General features: G+C 39.2%; 1 pseudogene; it reads left to right on the forward strand.

The window, feature by feature from the left end:
• The window catches only part of LOC133255255 (zinc finger CCHC-type and RNA-binding motif-containing protein 1-like), a 79,327-nt pseudogene extending 57,940 nt beyond the window's left edge, over nucleotides 1–21,387 (forward strand).
• The last annotated feature ends 452 nt before the right edge of the window (nucleotides 21,388–21,839 follow it).

The following is a 21,839-nucleotide window of genomic DNA, read 5'->3' on the forward strand; positions in this document are numbered from 1 at the left end:
CAACTGTTCTCAAATTACATACATGTGTTTGTCATAAATCTCAAGTTTAATATCTTCATTAATTGCAAAGAGACACCTAGCTTTGAACCTTACGTGACTTGCGTGACTTCCAAGAAGAACATGTGTGCTTAGTTGCTCAGTTGTTTCTGACTCTTTTTGACCCTTTGGACTGTAGTCTGCCAGGCTCCTCTGTCCACAGGATTTTTCAGGTAAGAATACTGGAATGAATGGTCACTTCCTCTTCCATGGGATCTTCCTGATCCAGGGATCAAACCCATGTCTACTGAATCTCCTGTGTCTCCTGCATCGCAGACAGATTCTCGACCTACTGAGCCATCAGGGAAGTCCAAGAAGAGTACGGTAGAAGAATTATTAAAGAAGAATTTTAATTCTGAATTATCCTGTTTCTTGCTGGATATGCTAAGCAACACATCAACATGTCATTTTATTATGGCACTTACCATTGTGTTATGACTACACATAACTTTCTTATTAAATTATTTATTGTAGCTATATTATGTACTTTTAATTATGTATGTAAGAGAAAATACCCAACTTAGGCCAAAGATAGAAGCCATTGCCTTGACCAGAGACAGACATACAAATTAGGTCAACAAGTCGTTCCACCAAGATTGCGGACTTCAGATGGATTAAATATACTTGTCTTTTTCTTAGCTCCAAATGTGAAAGTTAAAGCTCATGTCATTTGTCCTGAGTTCAAAGTTTCTGTTTGTTTGTTTGCTTAAAGTCTTTTTGAACTGAGCAAACCAATTAAAAGAAAGTATGGGGAGAACCCCATGAACAGCATGAAAAGGCAAAAAGATAGGACACTGAAAGATGAACTCCCCAAGTCAGTAGGTGTGAAATATGCTACTGGAGATCAGTGGAGACATAACTCCAGAAAGAATGAAGAGATGGAGCCAAAGTAAATACAACACCCAGTTGTGGATGCGACTGGTGATGGAAATAAAGTCTGATGCTGTAAAGAGCATTATTACATAAGAACCTGAAATGTTAGGTCCATGAGTCAAGGAATATTGGAAGTGGTCACATAGGAGATGGCAAGAATGAACATCAATATTTTAGGAATCAGTGAACTAAAATGGACTGCAATGGGTGAATTTAACTCAGATGGCCATTACATCTACTACTGCGGGCAGGAATCCCTTAGAAGAAATGGAGTAGCACTCATAGTCAACAAAAGGGTCTAAAATGCAGTACTTGCCTGCAATCTCAAAAATGACACAACGGTATCTGTTTGTATCCAAGGCAAACCATTCAATATCACAGTAATCCAAGTCTATGCCCCAATCAGTAACGCTGAAGGAGCTGAAGTTGAATGCTTCTATGAAGACCTACAAGACCTTTTAGACCTAACACCCAACAAAGATGTCCTTTTCATTATAGGGGACTGGAATGCAAAAGAAGGAAGTCAAGAAACACCTAGAGTAACAGGCAGTTTGGCTTTGGAGTACAGAAAGAAGCAGGGCAGACTCATAGAGTTTTGCCAAGAGAACGCACTGATCACAGCAAACACCCTCTTTCAACAACACAAGAGAAGACTCTACACATGGACATCACCAGATGGTCAATACTGAAATCAGATTGTTATGTTCTTTGCAGCCAAAGATGGAGAAACTCTACACAGTCAGCAAAGACAAGACTGGGATCTGACTGTGGCTCAGACCATGAGCTCCTTATTGCCAAATTCAGACTTAAATTGAAGAAAGAAAAACACTAGACCATTGATGTATGACCTAAATCAAATTCCTTATGATTATATAGTGGAAGTGAGAAATAAATTAAAGGGACTAGATCTGATGGACAGAGTGCCTGATGAGTTATGGATGGAGGTTTGTGACATTGTACAGGAGACAGAGATCAAACCATCCCCAAGAAAAAGAAATGCAAAAAAGCAAACTGGCTGTCTGAGGAGGCCTTACAAATAGCTGAGAAAAGAAGAGAAGCAAAAAGCAAAGGAGAAAAGGAAAGATACACCCATTTGAATGCAGAGTTCCAAAGAATAGCAAGGAGAGATAAGAAAGCCTTCCTCAATGACCAGTCCAAAGAAATGGAGGAAAACAAAAGAATGGGAAAGACTAGAGATCTCTTCAAGAAAATTAGAGATACCAAGGGAGCATTTCATGCAAAGATGGGCTCGATAAAGGACAGAAATGGTATGGACCTAACAGAAGCAGAAGATATTAAGAAGAGGTGGCAAGAATACACAGAAGTACTGTACAAAAAAGATCTTCATGACCAAGATAATCACGATGGTGTGATCACTCACCTAGAGCCAGACATACTGGAAAGTGAAGTCTAGCGGGCCTTAGAAAGCATCACTATGAACAAAGCTAGTGGAGGTGATGGAATTCCAGCTGAGCTATTTCAAATCCTAAAATATGATGCTGTGAAAGTGCTTCACTCAATATGCCAGCAAATTTGGAAAATGCAGCAGTGGCCATAGGACTCGAAAAGGTCAGTTTTCATTCCAATCACAAAGAAAGGAAATGGGAAAGAATGTTCAAACTACCGCACAAGTGCACTCATCTCACACGCTAGCAAAGTAATGCTCAAAATTCTCCCAGCATGGCTTCAACAGTACATGAAGTGTGAACTTCCAGCTGTTCAAGCTGGCTATAGAAAAGGCAGAGGAACTAGAGATCAAATTGCCAACATCTGTTGGGTCACTGAAAATGCAAGAGAGTTCTAGAAAAAGCATCTACTTCTGCTTTATTGACTATGCCAAAGCCTTTGACTGTGTGGATCACAATAAACTGTGGAAAATTCTGAAAGAGATGGGAATATCAGACCACCTGACCTGCCTCTTGAGAAACCTGTATACAGGTCAGGAAGCAAAAGATAGAACTGGACATGGAACAACAGACTGGTCCCGAATAGGAAAAGGGAGTCCATCAAGGCTGTATATTGTCACCCTGCTTATTTAACTTCTATGCAGAGTACATCATGAGAAATGCTGGTCTGGATGAAGCACAATCTGGAATCAAGATTGCTGGGAGAATATGCAGATGATACCACCCTTATGGCAGAAAGTGAAAAGGAACTAAACAGCCTCTTGATGAAAGTGAAAGAGGAGAGTGAAAATGTTGGCTTAAAGCTCACCATTCAGAAAACTAGGATCATGGCAACTGGTCCCATCATTTCATGGGAAATAGAGGGGGAACAATGGCTGACTTTATTTTTTTTAATTTTTTTTGACTCGAAAATCACTGCAGACCATGGGTTGGGAAGTTCCCCTGGAGAAGGAAATGTCAGCCCACTCGAGTACTATTGCCTGGAAGATCCTATGGACAGAGGAGCCTGGTAGGCTACACTACATGGGGTCGCAAAGAGTCGGATATGACCAACGGACTTCACCTTCACTTTCACTAATTGGAAGGAAAGTTATGACCAACCTAGATAGCATATTCAAAAGCAGAGACATTATGTTGCCAACAAAGGTTCGTCTAGTCAAGGCTATGGTTTTTCCAGTGGTCATGTAGGGATGTGAGAGTTGGACTATAAAGATGGCTGAGTGGTGAAGAATTGATGCTTTTGAACTGTGGTGTTGGAGAAGACTCTTGAGAGTCCCTTGGACTGCAAGGAGATCCAACCAGTCCATCCTAAAGGAAATCAGCCCAGATGTTCTTTGGAAAGACTGATGCTGAAGCTGAAACTCCAATCTTTTGGCTACCTGATGCCAAGAGCTGACTCATTGGAAAAGACCCTGATGCTGGGAAAGTTTGAAGGTGAAAGAAAAAGAGGGTGACATAGAATGAGATGATTGGATGGTATCACCAACTGAATGGACATGAGTTTGGGTAAATTCCGGGAGTTGGTGATGGACAGGGAGGCCTGACATGCTTCAGTCCATGGCATTGCAAAGAGTCAGACATGACAGAATGCCTGAGCTGAACTGAAGTGAACTGATAGGGGAAAACCAAGGCTAGTAACAGGTACACAAAATCCTAAAAGATTTTTTCTTAAGGATTATATCATTCCTATCTTTGGGTATCATGAGACTCCAAAAATCTTAGTTTAAGGTGTGTTCCTCTTACTTTTAACCATAAAATTCCTAAATAATAAAAGAAGTGACAGTCAAGTGAAAATGTTAGTTGCTCTGTCATGTCCAACTCTTCGTGACCTCATGGACGATAGCCCACCAGGTTTTTCTCTTCATGGAATTCTCCAGGCAAGAGCACTGGAGTGGTTTGTCATATCCTTCTCCAGGGGATCTTCCTGACCCAGGGATCAAACCCAGGTCTCCTGAACTGGCAGACAGATTCTTTTCTGTCCGAGCCACCAGGGAAGCTCCAATATGAGGAGTGGGTGGGGATAAACAGAGACTTTCCAGTTAGAACTCACAAGGTTATAAATATATCCTCTTCACATGAGTTTATATAAAAATGTTTCTAACTAGAAAATTGATGAGCAGCTCATGGAAATCCAAGAACAGAAATCCTAATATAGGTAGGTTATGTGACAACAGAAAGGAAACTAAAATATCATCAGGCAGCCCTCCCTAGGAGGATAATTTCTCATGGCACCTGTGTGTCTTTCTGTACATTGAATCCCCTCTCCTTTCTCTATCAGTTTGCTAACTATTTATGGCCCCTGCTCTACTAAACTGTTGGATTGGCTATGGTCTCCCTAAGGCACCAAATCACTTGCTTGTACCTGATACCAGGGATAACAGGAACACAACAACAGCAACAGCTTACACATACAGCACTTAGCACTCTCCTGGCATCCTTTATGGTGGAGACACAGAAACATAACCGAGGCTCCACGGATCATGCAAATCCACCAGAAACCAGTTACAAGAAAGAACAGGGGAATCCATTCTGCAATCCATTTTGATGAGGATTGTAGGGAAATTCCCCCTGGTCCTATTCAGCTTTTTCTGTTTCCAATTGCAGTTCCAGGGACAGTGTCAGCTGTTGATAGAATGGAGGGGACAGGTGGCGGTATCTGTGCCTCACGAAGTACACAGCAGGCAGGTCTTCATGGGCAAATTCTACAACATGATTAAAAGCTCCTCTAACTTAGAGGTGTCAGTCTTGGTTGACAGAGTCACTCCCAGAGTGCGTGTATGTTACCTGGCCTTTGTAATAATTCCCTTAGATTGCCTAGATGTGGTTGCTTTCTGCTTGGACGTGCAGTGCTGATCATTACAAGTGTCCTTAGGCCAAGAGTTGGCAAACTTTATTGTGAGTGGTCAGAGAGTAAATATTTTAGGCTTTGCAGGTCACGCGCAGGCAGATTCTTTGTTATCGTTGCTGTCGGTGACTGGCTGTGCTGAGTGCGTGTTTTGTTTTCTACAACCTTCTGTTCATGTGTTACACACTGAAAATAGTTTGCAGTTTACAATCTCTGCTCTAAGCGCGATGTGCTGCTGCTCCTTACCTCAGTGTCTTACTTACTCAATTTCAGGTTGCAGAGAAATTGATTTCATGTTATCACCAGAGCAAGCTCTTCCTAAAGATGACTTCACAAGCAGAGGAAGGACTCTGAGGCCAAGAGTGCTTACTTGTTTAAGTGCCTCACCCAGGGAAAGCTTGGGCTTTTCCCAGCCTGACTACCTCTAATGACCCGAAGTGAGTTTATCCTGGACATCACGTGATGCGTTTGGTCCCCAAGCATGTGACTCTCCTTTTGGGACAGAAGCGGAATAACCAGTCATATAAACTTTGAACATACTTATCCTATCTTTTAAACTAATGAAATAATCCTCAAAGGCCACATTTAGAATTTAGTATTACGTCCATTGAGTTGGCTAAAAAGTTTGTTTGGATGTAAGATGCTACAGAAAAACTGGAACAAACTTTCTGACCAACCCAATGTTTTATGTAAATGGATATGAAAGCAAGCCTAATCAAGGAAGTTATAAAATGGAATAGAACAGAAAATAAACAAGAACGAAAAAACAAATTGTACTAGCCAGGGGAAGTTATTAGTGGCAATTAACTCTAAAACTTTTCTTCCAAGGAATAAGCGGCTTTTAATTTCATGGCTGCGGTCATCATCTGCAGTGATTTAGGAGTCGCAAAAAATAAAGTCTGCCACTGTTTCCACTGTTTCCCCACCTGTTTGCCATGAAGTCATGGGACCGGTTGCCATGATCCTAGTTTTCTGAATGTTGAGCTTTAAGCCAACTTTTTCACTCTCTTCTTTCACTTTCATCAAGAGGCTCTTTAGTTCTTCTTCACTTTCTGCCATAAGAGTGGTGTCCTCTGAGTGTCTAAGGTTATTGATATTTCTCCCAGCAATCTTGATTCCAACTTATGCTTCATCTAGCCCAGCATTTCTCATGATGTACTCTGAATAAGTTAAATAAAGAGGGTAACAGTATACAGCCTTGACGAACTCCTTTTCTGATTTGGAACCAGTCTGTTGTTACACATCCAGTTCTAACTCTTGCTTCCTGACCTGGCTACAGATTTTTCAAGAGGCAGATCAGGTGGTCTGGTATTCCCATATCTTCAAGAATTTTCCACAGTTTGTTGTGATCCACATAGTCAAAGGCTTTGACATAGTCAATAAAGCAGAAATAGATGTTTTTCTGGAACTGTTCTTGCTTTCTTGATGATCCAACAGATGTTGGCAATTTGATCACTTACTCCTTGGAAGAAAAGTTATGACCAACCTAGATAGCATACTAAAAAGCAGATATATTACTTTGCCAACAAAGATCCATCTAGTCAAAGCTATGTTTTTTCCAGTGGTCATGTATGGATGTGAGATTTGGACTATAAAGATGGCTGAGTGCTGAAGAATTGATGCTTTTGAACTGTGGTGTTGGAGAAGACTCTTGAGAGTCCCTTGGACTGCAAGGCAATCCAACCAGTCCATCCTAAAGGAGATCAGTCCTGAGTGTTTATTGGAAGGACTGATGATGAAGCTGAAACTCCAATACTTTGGCCACCTGATGCGAAGAGCTGACTCATTGGAAAAGACCCTGATGCTCTGAAAGACTGAAGGCAGGAGTAGATGGGAATGAGTGGATGAGATGGTTGGATGGCATCACTGACTCAATGGACATGAGTTTGAGTAAACTGAAGGAGTTGGTGATGGACAGGGAGACCTGGTGTGCTGCAGTCCATGGGGTCACAAATAGTCAGACATGACTGAACTGAACTGAACTCTAAAACATAGATGCATAAACAGATAAGGAACAAGCGAGCAAATAAATTAACAAAACTCCAGAAAGTTTCCAGATTGTTGAAGCCTGACTCTAGCTTCTTTTCGCTAATCTTGCTTTCACCTCAACACCTAGCCTGAGGGGTCTCAATCTTCCTCTGTCACCAGTCAGGCTGATCTGGGCTTGGGTGCTAGCGAGCACCACCCAGTTGTTGTCCTTCAGCAGGGTGTGGGCAGCATGGGCACAATTAGTCGTATCCATTGCAAGAAGGATATTATGGAGAAGGATTTTAGGAAGAGATGATGTAATGCCCAGTACCAAATCAACCAAATCAAAACAAGCCCATCTTGCTTACAGAGACTCAATTAAGCTAGCCAGACCATGGTGGCAAAGTGCAACTTGACATAGTAAATACTGTAATTAGTTAGTTCACTGACATTAAATTATATTTGATTTTGTGTTGCAAATTACAGTCATTCTTTTGTTTCTTAAATGAATAGAGAAGTATAGCTTATAGTTAGGAACAGCCAAGAAAGAAAGATGGTTGATTATCCTCTATGAGAATCTGTAAGATGCCTCTCTGGTCATCTTTGATACTGAAAAATTCTACATTTAGCCTTTTTTCCCCCAGTAGTTGAACTCCCTAATGGGAACAGGCTTCTGCCATCCCTTGTCAGCATTCAAGCTAAACTAGAGAACAATTTTCTTTCAGGTGTTTAAAATTGGACACAGCAGAGGTCTTTAATTGCCATGTCCATCATTCACATTTGATTATTACACGTTTCCCTGAATGAGGCTGGATTTAACTTAATCTTAGTCATTTAACAGGAATGCTAGCATTTTACACATATGTGGTTTAGATTTCCAATAATTTTGCAATATTATGAGTGTGAAAACCTCCAATGATGCCTAGTTAGTTTTCAGAAGAATCTTCAGGGCTTGAGGAGTAATATGAAAATCATAAAAAAAAAAATATTAGGGGTGAAATGATTTTTTCTGTTTGATTTCAACACCTTTCATCTGAATCCTGTTGTATTTAAATGTTCTGGGAATTATTTCAATAAAAGAAGAAAGAAAAAGAAAAGAATTTAGCCCAGAAGGTTAACTCTAAGCATATCAAAATTATTTAAGTGAAAAGGAGGAATATAAGTATGCTAATATTTGAAGCAGTTGTAATGAAGTAGCTAAAAAAAAAAAAAAAAAATCTGTCTGCTCAGGTTCAAATCCTTGCTTTGCCACTTAATAGGTCTACAACCTGAGCCAAAGTACTAAAAACCATACAGATGAATGTATAAGAGACCAGGTTTGCTGGTTAATTTGGGGAGAGAATGTGTACTTCAGCAAGTGCCCATATGATTTCAAGTACTTAGTGCTAACTCGCTTCAGTCGTGTCTGACTCTTGCGACCCTATGAACTGTAGTCTGACAGGCCCCTGTTTCCATCAGATTCTGCAGGCAAGAATACTGGAGTGGGTTGCCATTCCTCTTCCAAGGGATGTTCCTGACCCAGGGATTGAACCCTTGTCTCTTGCGTCTCCTGTATTGGCAGGAGGATTCTTTACCACTGAGCTACCTGGGAAGCCAGGTGATTGCTAAATATTTACTATTAATAAGATCATGTTTTGGATTGCTAGCAATGACTTCGGATTTTGGTTCCCTCTTACTACTTGTTCAGTCACTAAGTAGTGTCTGACTCTTAGTAACCCCATGAATTGCAGCATACCAGGCTTCCCTGTCCTTTACTATCACCCAGAGTGTGCTCAAACCCATGTCCATTGAGTTGATGATGCCATCCAGCCATTTCATCCTCTGTCGTCCCCTTCTCCTCCTGCCCTCAATCTTTCCCAGCATCAGGGTCTTTTTCAATGAGTCAGCTCCTTGCATAAGGTGGCCAAGGTATTGGAGCTTCAGCTTCAGCGTCAGTCCTTTCAATGAATATTCAGGACTGATTTCCTTTAGGATGGACTTGTTGGATCTCCTTGCAGCCCAGGGGACTCTCAAGAGTCTTCTCTAACACCACAGTTCAAAAGCATCAATTCTTCAGTGCTCAGCCTTCTTTATGGTCCATCTCTCACATCCACACATGACTACTGGCCTTGACTAGACGGACCTTTGTCAGCAAAGGTGTGTCTCCACTTGAGTGATTGTCCTAGTCATCTTGGGTGGCCATAACAAGGCACCATATTTTGAGGTGGCTCAAAATACATAAATTTATTTTCTCATGGTTCTGGAGGCTGGAAATCCCAGGTCCAGTGTGGATAGGGTTGTTTTCTCCGAAGGCCTCTCACTGGCTTGCAGATAGCTGCTTTCCTGACTGTGTCCTCAGATGGCCTTTTCTCTGAGCATATCCATCCCTGGGTTTCTCTTTCTTTCTCCTCTTTCTTGAAAGGACACCAGTGATATAGGGTTACGCCCAACTCTTGTGATCAATTTCAGCCGTAATTATCAACATAAAGGCCCTAGCTCTAAATACCGTCATAGGAGGAACTACAAATCTGACATATAGATTGTGTGTGTGTCAGGGTGGGTGGAGTAGGGGTGGAAGGTAGGTCACAGTCAGTCCATCACAGGGACCTGGGCCAAGTTTCTTTAAACCACAGATGCTTCATCTTGATGAGGGAAATAAAGCTATTGTGAGGATAAATATAAATAACTGGCCAGTTCCCAGAAAAGTGGCACAGGTGTGGGAACATGACCTATTCACAAACAGCCCTTCCGTCTGGCCAAACTTTGAGTTCAGAAGCCATCACTAGGCAAATCTGACTAGGAGAAAGTTAACCTGACCTTGAGAACTACTGTTTTCCTGTGGGTCAAGCAACATAATGAAGATCTCTCAGAGTATAAGAGAAGAAATGGAGTAGAGCAAACCTCTAAAATACTAACACAGTGACTACAAGAATTCCTCTGTGTTCACCCATCTTTAGAGTTGTAAATGTGAGAGAAAACATTAATTGGAAAACATTAAGATATGTCAAGTAGCATTTGCATGTTTTATCATTCAATAAAAAATCAAAATACTCCTATATTCTTCAAATAAAGCATACTATGAACACTTGTTAAAAAAAAGTCAGTTTTAAGATACCTTACAACTATTTCAATACAGAAAGTACATTGGATTAAATGTGCATGTTGAAAATGTTAATCGTTACTGTTGCTTAGTCTCTAAGTAGGGTCCTATTGTTATGCAATCCCATGGATGATAGCCCTTCAGCCTCCTCTGTCCACAGGATTTCCCAGACAAGACATACTCGAGTGGGTTGCCATTTCCTTCTCCATGGGATCTTCCTGATCCAGGGATCGAACCTATGTCGGTTGCATTGAATTCAGATTCTTTATCACTTGTTGCAAATAATTCATTGATTCTTTACCTCTGAGCCTGCAGGGAAGCCTGAAAATGTTAATAGACACACAGAAAGTTTCATGTATAGAAATAAATCAGTAAGATTTCCAATAGAGAGACTGTGACTATGAAGGGTCTATTTTATGCTATCCATTAACTACTACCATTATTATTATTTGTCCATGCTAGTATATAGACTTAGCAGCAGCAACGGCAGCAGCAGCAGCAGAAGTATATAACCAGATGGAGGGAAACCATATCTATTATATTTTTATTGAAGTAAAATTGTTGAAGCTGAAGGTCCAATAATTTGGCTACCTGATGAGAAGAGATGATTCATTGAAAGAGACCCTGTTGCTGGGAAAGACTGAGGGCAAGAGGAGAAGGGGACAACAGAAGATGAGATGGCTGGATGGCATCGACAATACAATGGACATGATTATAAGCAAACTGCATGATAAAGTGAAGGACAAGGAAGCCTGGTGTGCTGTCATTCATGGGGCTGCAAAGAGTAAGAGACAACTTAGAGACTGAACAGCAATGTAATTGCTTTACAATATTGTGTCAGTTTCTGCTGTACAGTGAAGTGAATCAGCTATATACATGCATGTATCCCCTCCCACTTGAACCTCTCTCCCACCCATCGAGGTCATCACCAAGATGAGCTCTCTGCGCTATTCAGCAGGTTCCCACTGGGCATCTATCTTACATAGTGTCATGTATATGTCAATCCTAATCTCCCAATTCATCCCATCCTCCCCTTTCCCTAATTCCACGTTTGGTCTCTATGTCTGTGTCTCTCTTCCTGCCCTGTAAATAGTTTCATCTATACCATTTTTCTAGATTTCACATATATGCATCAATACACAATATTTACTTTTCTCTTTCTTTGTTTATTCTGTATGGCATACTCTAGGTCCATCCACAACTCTACAAATGACCCAAATGAAATTGGGCCTTTTTTATGACTGAGTAATATTCCATTGTATATATGTTCCATGCTTACTCCTTGGAAGGAAAGTTATGACCAACCTAGACAGCATATTCAAAAGCAGAGACATCACTTTGCCAACAAAGGTCCATCTAGTCAAGGCTATGGTTTTTTCTGTGGTTATGTATGGATGTGAGAGTTGGACTGTGAAGAAGGCTGAGCGCTGAAGAATTGATGCTTTTGAACTATGTGTGTTGGAGAAGACTCTTGAGAGTCTCTTGGACTGCAAGGAGATCCAACCAGTCCATTCTGAAGGAGATCAGCCCTGGGATTTCTTTGGAAGGAATGATGCTAAAGCTGAAACTCCAGTACTTTGGCCATCTCATGTGAAAGAGTTGACTCATTGGAAAAGACTCTGATGCTGGGAGGGATTGGGGGCAGGAGGAGAAGGGGACGACAGAGGATGAGATGGCTGGATGGCATCACGGACTCGATGGATGTGAGTCTCAGTGAACTCCGGGAGTTGGTGATGGACAGGGAGGCCTGGTGTGCTACGGTTCATGGGGTTGCAAAGAATCGGACACGACTGAGCGACTGATCTGATCTGATATGTACCAGATATTCTTTATTTGTTCATCTGTTGATTCACATTTAGGTTGCTTACACACCTTGGCTGTTGTAACTAGAGCTGCAGTGAAACATTGGTGTCTACGTGCCTTGTTGAATTATGGTTTTCTCAGGGTATATTCACAGTAGTGGGTTTGTTGGGTCATATGGTAGTTCTATTTTTATGTTTTTAAGGAACTTCCACATGTTCTTCATGGTGACTGTACCAGTTTACATTCCCACCAGTAGTGCAAAACAGTTCCCTTTATACCACACCCTCTTCAGCATTTATCGTTTATACCATTTTTTGATGATGGCCATTCTGACCACTGTGGGGTGATACCTCAAATGAAATAAAAACTTCATCTTTACTCTTAACCAAATAGCTAGTCTCATTTCAATCCTCCTTTGAACTCCAATTTTATTCAAAACATTGTAACTGTTTCAAAATGCAGCTGTTTCATGCTTTGAGTATCAATAATATGTTCTGGCTCTCTTGTCATTTTCCAGTATCTGAGGAGTAAACAGCAGTCCCAGATGATTCAATCCTTTGGCTCATGCAAATTTCAAGTCCCTTAGCAGCACTGTTTTTTGCCTAATAATGGTAGAATTCAGGCTTTTTGTGTTTTTCAAGTGTCCCCTACATAGCTTTTAGAAGCTATATATATCCTAAAACATTTTAAACATCTAAAAACTTACATTCTGAGATTAAAAAGTTGCAAAAAAGATAAATTTTACAGTATTGTATAAATATTTTAACCTCAGATTGTTGTGTTAATCTTTTAAATGTACTAAATGACTATAGATATCATTTTAGTTGGATATCTATCATTAAAATTATATATACATATAGGTTCTTCAAGTATTGCATATTTTTAAATCTCTTTTTTGCTCTCTTTGAATTAAGTTTTCCATTCTACAACCAACTCATAATTTTTTCTAACCTAACTTTACATTTAAAAGTGTTTTATTGATAACAATATTATTTTTTTCTCCATTATTACATATTTAGCATTTACATGTATATGCAACAGCTATGTACAGTTCACTTTTTAACAACACAAGAGATCCAGATGCTGACCCTCTTCTATCAAAACTATAATTAATATTTAGCTTTTCATATCCAAAGCCTTTCAGTTCAGTTCAGTCACTCAGTCATATCTGACTCTTTGCGACCCCATGGACTGCAGCATGCCAGGCCTCCCTGTCCATCACCAACTCCTGGAGTCTACTCAAACTTATGTCCATTGAGTCAGTGATGCTATCCAACCATCTCATCCTCTGTTGTCCCCTTCTCCTCCCACCTTCAAACTTTCCCAGCATCAGGGTCTTTTCAAATGAGTCAGTTCTTCACATCAGGTGGCCAAAGTATTGGGGTTCCAGCTTCAGCATCAGTCCTTCCAATGAACACTCAAGACTGATCTCCTTTAGAATGGACTGGTTGGATCTCTTTGTAGTCTAAGGGACTCTCAAGAGTTTTCTCCAACATCACAGTCCAAAAGCATCAATTCTTCAGCACTCAGCTTTCTTTATAATATAACTCTCACATCCATACATGACTACTGGAAAAACCATAGCATTGACTAGACAGACCTTTGTTGGCAAAGTAATGTCTCTGCTTTTTAATATGCTGTCTAGGTTAGTCATAACTTTTCTTGAAAGGAGTAAGCATCTTTTAATTTCATGGCTGCAGTCACCATCTGCAGTGATTTTGGAGCCCCCCCAAAATAAAATCTGCCACTGTTTCCACTGCTTCCCCATCTATTTTCCATGAAGTTTTGGGACCAGATGCCTTGTAGTTCATAATTCTAGTATCAGAGGGAAGAGAGAAATGGCAGAACCATGAGATTCCTACGCACGTGTCAGTTTCTGCTCATTACATGGGTCAACACCAGTCACAGGGACTAATGTTAATGGCGGAGAAGGCACGGGCACCCCACTCCAGTACTCTTGCCTGGAAAATCCCATGGACGGCAGAGCCTGGTAGGCTGCAGTCCATGGGGTCGCCAAGAGTCGGACACAACTGAGCGACTTCCCTTCACTTTTCATTTTCATGCATTGGAGAAGGAAATAGCAACCCACTCCAGTGTTCTTGCCTGGAGAATCCCAGGGATGGAAGAGCCTGGTGGGCTTCCGTCTATGGGGTCGCACAGAGTCGGACACGACTGAATCAACTTAGCAGCAGCATATATATATATGTGTGTGTGTGTAAAGAGTGAGAGACATACCTTTAAAATATCTTGTCACCGCAAGTTGTAAATCTTTTTAAAAGTTTGGATTCCTTTTGCTTTAATTAGTTTACCTTTAGGTAAGAATCTTTTGTGCCTCATATTAGAAAACACAGATTATTATTTATTGTTTTATTTAATCTTTTATAAATGAAAGGAATAAATGCTTGTTTACCTAAATAGTATGTAACTGAATTCAATAAAATTTATTTGGAAGCTATCACTTTTAGATATCAAAATGTACTTTTAAAAATCAATCAGCAGAAAATTCTTATTTTACTCTCTTTATTTTTGTTGAGAGCACCAATTCACAAAAAAAAAAAAAAAAAAAAAAGTTTGTCCAGGAAGTTATTTACTTTCTCAATTTCCTTAATGTGTACAAAAAAAAAAAAAAACTTATACTAATGATTGTTAATCCTACTCATTCCCTTTTTCTTAGAGGAATCTTATTTATTTAACTGGGCAGTCTCAAAAATATTTAGAAACATCAACTAATATTTAATTCAATCTCATTTGTCAACACAATATTCTTGATAATAGGCTTTAATCTTATTACATGATTTAAGCATATTTTCAAATGTAGATGTGAAATATAATGAGTGAATCAGAGAAGAGTCCCTCCATTCTCAGTAAGAAGACCACAGTGAAGAAAGAAGACCAGATAGGTATTTCTACAATGACTTTCTAAACCTTTTGGATATTAGGAATACCCATCTTGTGATCTGGTTTCATGAATGGAATATATCAATATTATCGCTGTATTTAATATATTTGACAAGGGCTCTGTTTAGTTGGTTTTCACAACCTTTCTCTGTGGAAACAAACCACTTACTTTTTGAATACCTAGGAAACATCTCACTTTGTCACCCAACATATGATATATGCAAATTCTTGGCATTATAATTTGTGAAAAATATTCAATTTCTAATGACATTCTTCACCAATAACAGAAATATTTAAATGGCAAGAAAGACACAAAGAGTATTGTGGGTTCAAATTCCTCAACACCTTTATTTAATTTGGAGAGCAGAGACTTGCACACTGTAAAGTCAATGTTAATTAATAAGATTTGTGGTCAGTAAGAATTATACTTTTATAAGTTGCAGCAAGAGCTATTGTGACACAGGAATCAGAATAAGACAACCAGCAAGACAGCAAGAGAACACAGGTGCAACATCAAATTTAGGGAACATAAAAATGGGAACACGCAAAAATTAAAGGATCTAAAAGGAAGAGTCTCAAAATTTGCTGCACACCCACATGATCTTTGGAAAATTTTGACATATCCTTTAGCATGTGCGTACTGCACTTTACAGATTACAGTTTTAATACAGCCAGAAGTGAGACATGGCAGAAAGAACATGGACTTTGCGATTGGTCTACCTTCTCTTTGAACAATAGATCTGTAACTTACTACCCTTGTGGATTCCTTATATCCCCAGTTAGTTTTAGTTAGTTTATGTTTAATATGTAAAAAAAGAGATATCGATTATTTGGTTGAGATAAGATTTATATGCGATAACCTGTGCAAAATACCTAGCATAGTGGTCTAGTAGATAATTGGTACTCAAAAATGTTACTTCCATCTTATTTTCCCTGTACAAAAAATACTTAATTTTCCCAGAACTCACTTTTGCACTTGATGCAACAAGGAAGATTACAAAGACTTCAAATTGTCAGTAATTTAATTTTTTTATAAAAAATGTTTATTGAATTACTACTATATGCAAAACTTTACAACCTCCATGTACTTTATGGTCTAGATTACCAAAATCATTTCATGTTGTGATTTTTGTACAGGCATCCAGAATGTAAATTTCATGTTTATAAGTATTTGTAAACATTTCTATGGAGAAAAAGAATTGTTCCTGTGCCTAGAATACTTTTGTCAGCCTGCTCATCATGGTTTGCCTCCCAAAGTCAAGCTTCATAAGGGAGGCAAGCTGGAATGTTTCTGGCCAAAAGTGGAGTTAGAATGTGGGGAACTGGGCAGTTGTATGAATTTGTTGCTTAATGGCATCAAATAAAGACATCATGATGCATCTTTCTTACCAGAGTGATGGCCTCCTTTGTTAGATCACAGACACTCAAGAACTTTTGGTTAAAGCATTGTCTCCTCTCTCCATATTAGCAGTTAAATTGTAGGTGGGCTTCATCTCCATTGGGCAACGTCTGGACAAAAAATATCATAGTTTGCTTTTGCAATCTATATTCTTTTCCTATGGGTTTCTTGGAATGACAAATCAGTGTATCTATAAATGTGTCCTTTTTAGTCAGTCATTATTTTATTAAAAGGCAATTCAAGTTTTATGGGCTGAGGAGTAACTTACTGTTCAGGATATGGGAACGTGAAAGTATCAGTACTCTGGTATATTTCTATAATTTATGTTTAAAAATATAATGTCTCTAATTTCCAACTTCTTAAATAGTAGCAACAGTAGCATTATTACTACTTAAAACTATCATTATTTTTCCTATTAAGAAGAATTATTAGAAAGTAAATATAACAAAAAATTGTACATCCTAACATAATCAAATAAGACAAGTTTGAGGCTTTGTCAGTAACAGCACTTGTAATTAAAATTGCCATTGATTCGTGTATATATTTCTATCTGTGAGTTCCATTGTAGGAAAATAATTTATTTGAATCTACATAAGGGTATCATTTCTTTTTTTTGTTGCTGTTGGCTATGGTCAGCTGAATTAACTACTAAGTTCTTACTATATTTTATAAAGACTAAATCAGGGGAAGACTGACCATCTAACTGATAGAAAAGTATATAAAAGAAGAAAGAAAACATAAAGAAAAGAAGGTCATTAAATAAAACAAATGGTTTAAAAAAATGAAAAGAAAAAAGAAAAAAAAATCAGTGCTTAAAAAAAAGAAAAAAAACTTGCATCCCCCCAAAAGAATGTTTAATGCTGAAATTTGAGTATGTCATTCAGCTGTGAAAATTACCTACTTATTTTATGGAATTTTTCTGAATATATTTGAAAAGCAAAGTAAAATGATTTGGATGTTTTGAAAATTTAAAAATGGCTGCATGGCCCCCAAATTTCTGCAAAGTCTAAGCATGTTTAATGCATTTGCTTATTGTTTTACTTTACCTTATTCCGCAGACTATTTCAAGCAGCACAGAGTTTCAACTTATAACATGCAGCATATCAATAGAGTTAGAGTACTTACTCTGGCTTCATCCTGCAAGGGTTCTTTCTGACTGCTGTATTTATTCTGGACACCAGAATTGTGCATACATTTGGTATGGTCCATCTGGCTCAGTAGAAGCACTGACAATTGAAAATATAGAGAAAACCACTAACATTAAAGAATCTACATGATGGAACAAACCAGTTGCAAGTTGTTAAACTGTTAACCTAACCACATACTTTAATCTCAACAAACCATGATTAATAGACCAGCCTACCTACAGCATGGCTAAAAAAGCTCTCTGCCAGAAGTAAGTTTAAGATTTAGATATGTTTCTGAACCTACTTAAACATTTAAAACATATTTTACACAAAAATCTTATTATCTCTTTGCTAATTATTGAGATTGTTCAAAATTTGAAATTTCAAGCATAGAATATCTACTTGTATATCTGTTTCACTTTGGGATTTTTCCATATCTATTTCTTTCTCAAATCCTTGAAATATACAATTTTAAATATTTACAATTTTCAACCCATGCTCTTAGATAAACAGTCATAGGAAGTCACTGAACACCCATTGTCTCAGTTCAGTTCAGTTCAGTTGCTCAGTTGTGTCTGACTCTTTGCAACCCCATGGACTGAAGCATGCCAGGCCTCCCTGTCCTTCCTCCAAAGTCTTCAAGGAGGATTCCTTCCCTTTTTCAGTTTCTGATGGCCAGAGGTGTTCCTTGGCTTGTGGCAGCATCACTCCAGTGACCAAAACCATCCCCAAGAACAGAAATGTAAGAAGGCCAAGTGGTTGACTGAGGAGTCTTTACCAATAGATGAGAAAAGATGAGAAGTGAAAGACAAGGGAGAAAGGGAAAGATATACCAACTGAATACAGAGTCAAAGAGAATAGCAAGGAGAGATAAGAAGGGCTTCTTTGTGAACAATGCTAACGAATATAGGAAAAAATTAGAATGGGAAAGACTAGAGATCTTTTCAAGAAAACTGGAAATATCAAGGGAACATTTCATACAAGGATGTACATGATAAAGGACAGAAAAAGTATGGACTTAACAGAAGAAGAAGAGATTAAGAAGTGGCAAGAATGCAAAGAACTATAAAAAAAAAAAAAGTCTTAAATTATCCAGATAACCATGAATGGTGTAATCACTCACCTAGAGCCAGACACCCTGGAGTGTGAAGTCAAGTAGGCCGTAGGAAGCATCACTAAAAATAAAGCTAGTGGAGGGGACAGAAATCCAGCTGAGCTATTTCAGATTCTAAAAGATGATGCTGTAAAAGTGCTGCACACTGTATGTCAGTGAATTTGAAAAATTCAGCCACAGACTGGAAAAGGTCAGTTTTCATTCCAATCCCCAAAAAGGGCAATGCCAAAGCGTGTTCAAACTACCATAAAATTGTGTTCATTTCACATGCTAGTAAGGTTTTACTCAAAATCGTTCATGCTAGTCTTCAGCAGTATGTGATCCAAGAAATTCTAGATGTACAAGCTGGATTTAGATAAGGCAGAGGAACCAGAGATCAAATTGCCAACATTCCTTGGACTGTAAAAGGCAAGATAATTCCAGAAAAACATCTACTTCAGCTTCATTAACTATGCTAAAGACTTTGTGGATCACAACAAACTCGAAAATTCTTAAAGGGATGGGAATAACAGACCACCTTACCTGCCTCCTGAGAAGCCTTTATGCAGGTTAAGAAGCAACAGTTAGAACTGTACATGGAGCAATGGACGGGCTCAAAATTGGGAAAGTATTACAAAGCTGCATAATGTTACCCTGCTTATTAAACTAATATGCAGAGTACATCATGTGAAATACCAGATTGAATGAATCACAAGCTGTAATCAAGTTTGCTGGGAGAAATACCAACAACCTCAGAAATGCAGATGATACCATTCTATTGGCAGACAGTGAAGAGAAACTAAAGAGCCTCTTGAAGATTGTGAAAGAGGAGAGTGGAAAATACTGGCATAAAACTCAACATTCAAGAAACCGAAATCATAGCATGTGGTCTCATCATTTCATGGTAGATAGATGAGGAAAAGTAGGAGCAGTGGTGGGTTTATTTTTTTGGGTTCCTAAATTACTGTGGATGGTGACTGCAGCCATGAAATTAAAAGACAGTTGCTCTTTGGAAGGAAAGCTATGACAAACCTAGACAGCATATTAAAAAGCAGAGTTATCACTTTGCTGACAAAGGTCTGTCTAGTTAAAGCTGTGGTTTTCCCAGCAGTCATTTATGGATGTAAGAGTTGGATCATAAATAAGGCTGAGTGCTGAAGAACTGATGCTTTGAATTATGATGCTGGAGAAGATTCTTGAGAGTCCCTTGGACTGCAAGAAGATCAAACCAGTCAATCCTAAAGGAAATCAATCCCAAATATTCACGGAAAGGACTTATGCTGAAGCTGAAGCTCCAATACATTTACCACCAGATGTGAAGAACTGACTCATTGGAAAAGACTCTGATGCGGGGAAAGATTAAGGGCAAAATGATAAAGGGGTGGCAGAGGATGAAATGGTTAGATAGTATCATCAACCAAATGGATGTGAATCTGAACAAACTCAGGGAGATAATGTAGGACAGACGAGCCTGGTCTGCTGCAGTCCATGGAGTTGCATGCAAAGAGTCAACTATGACTTCGGAGAAGGCAATGGCAACCTACTCCAGTACTCTTGCCTGGAAAATCCCATGGATGGAGGAGCCTGGTAGGCTGCAGTCCATACGGTTGCTAAGAGTCGGACACGACTGAGCGACTTCACTTTCACTTTTCACTTTCATGCATTGGAGAAGGAAATGGCAACCCACTCCAGTGTTCTTGCCTTAAGAATCCCAGGGACGGAGGAGCCTGGTGGCTGCCATCTATGGGGTCGCACAGAGTCGGACACGACTGAAGCGACTTAGCAGCAGCAGCAGACATGACTTAGTGACTTTAAAACAACAACAAAAGGTATAGTAGTGATTATGAGACGGTACAAAAGGGCCTTTTAAGGGTGTTGATGGAAGGAAAGCCGGGAAGAGGCAAGGTAGCGACCTTCTCGCCTCCTGCGCCTGACACTTCCTGGGACCCGTGATGCCGAGGCAGCTGCAAGGAGCGACGAACGGTTGGGGTTGAGCCCCGAGTGAGCTGAGGGCTAGCGCTCTTCTGGCCCTCCACTCCGGGCCCACCCCACTTGAAGAAATAAGTGGTGGATGGCCCCCAAGTAAAAGCACAGTGTATGTATCCAATCTGCCCTTTTCCCTGACCAACAATGACTTATATCGGATATTTTCCAAGTATGGCAAAGTTGTAAAGGTTACTATAATGAAAGATAAAGATACCAGGAGGAGTAAAGGGGTTGCATTTATTTTATTTTTGGATAAAGACTCTGCACAAAACTGTACCAGGGCAATAAACAACAAACAGTTATTTGGTAGAGTGGTAAAAGCAAGCATTGCTATTGACAATGGAAGAGAAGCTGAGTTCATCCGAAGACGAAACTGCTTTGATAAATCTAAGTGTTTAAGAATGTGGGGAAAGTGGACACTTAAGTTATGCCTGTCCTAAAAATATGCTTGGAGAATGTGAGCCTCCAGAGAAGAAAGAGAAAAGGGAAAAAAAAGAAAATTCGTGAGCCAGAAGAAGAAATTGAAGAAGTAGAAGAAAGTGAAGATGAAGGGAAAGATCCTGCTCTTGACAGCCTCAGTCAGGTCATAGCTTTCCAGCAAGCCAAAATTGAAGAAGAACAAAAAAAAAATGGAAACCCAGTTCAGGAGGTCCTTCAACATCAGATGATTCAAGACACCCAAGGATAAAGAAAAGCACGTACTTCCGTGATGAGGAGGAACTTAGTGATTAAAAATATACATATATTATGTAAATATCATTAAATTTTTTTTTTAAGTCTTGGAGTACCAAGTTCCCTTGGGACTAAAAATTACTTTTAGAATTTGAACATAAGAACACTTAGTACCAAATACTTTTTTACTTTAGACAGTTGATAGGGAATGGTAATTTTATAGTATCATGTTTACCTTGCATCAAGATTTGCTAATAATCATTAATCTTGAAAAGTTCATTTGAATAAAAAAGGAAATGTAATACTATCATAACAATGCTATCCCAAGAAGAAAGTCAAAGTCGCTCAGTCGTGTCTGACCCTTTGTGACCCCATGGACTATACAGTCCCATGGGATTCTCCAGGCCAGAAATACTAGAGTGGGTAGCCTTTCCCTTCTCCAGGGGTCTTCCCAACCCAGGGATCAAACCCAGGTCTCCCGCATCGCAGGCATATTCTTTAACAGCTGAGCCAGAAAGCTAGATAGTAAAAAGATTTGAGACGTTCATTATAAAAGTTTATTCATGATTGATTTATATAAGAGCTTTTGAAATAAATTTCATCTTTAAAACAAAAACTTCATAAAGACTGTGGAAAGTCTGGAGTGATTTATTG

The sequence above is a fragment of the Bos javanicus genome, chromosome 10, assembly GCF_032452875.1.
Source record: "Bos javanicus breed banteng chromosome 10, ARS-OSU_banteng_1.0, whole genome shotgun sequence".
Taxonomy (NCBI): Eukaryota; Metazoa; Chordata; class Mammalia; order Artiodactyla; family Bovidae; genus Bos; species Bos javanicus.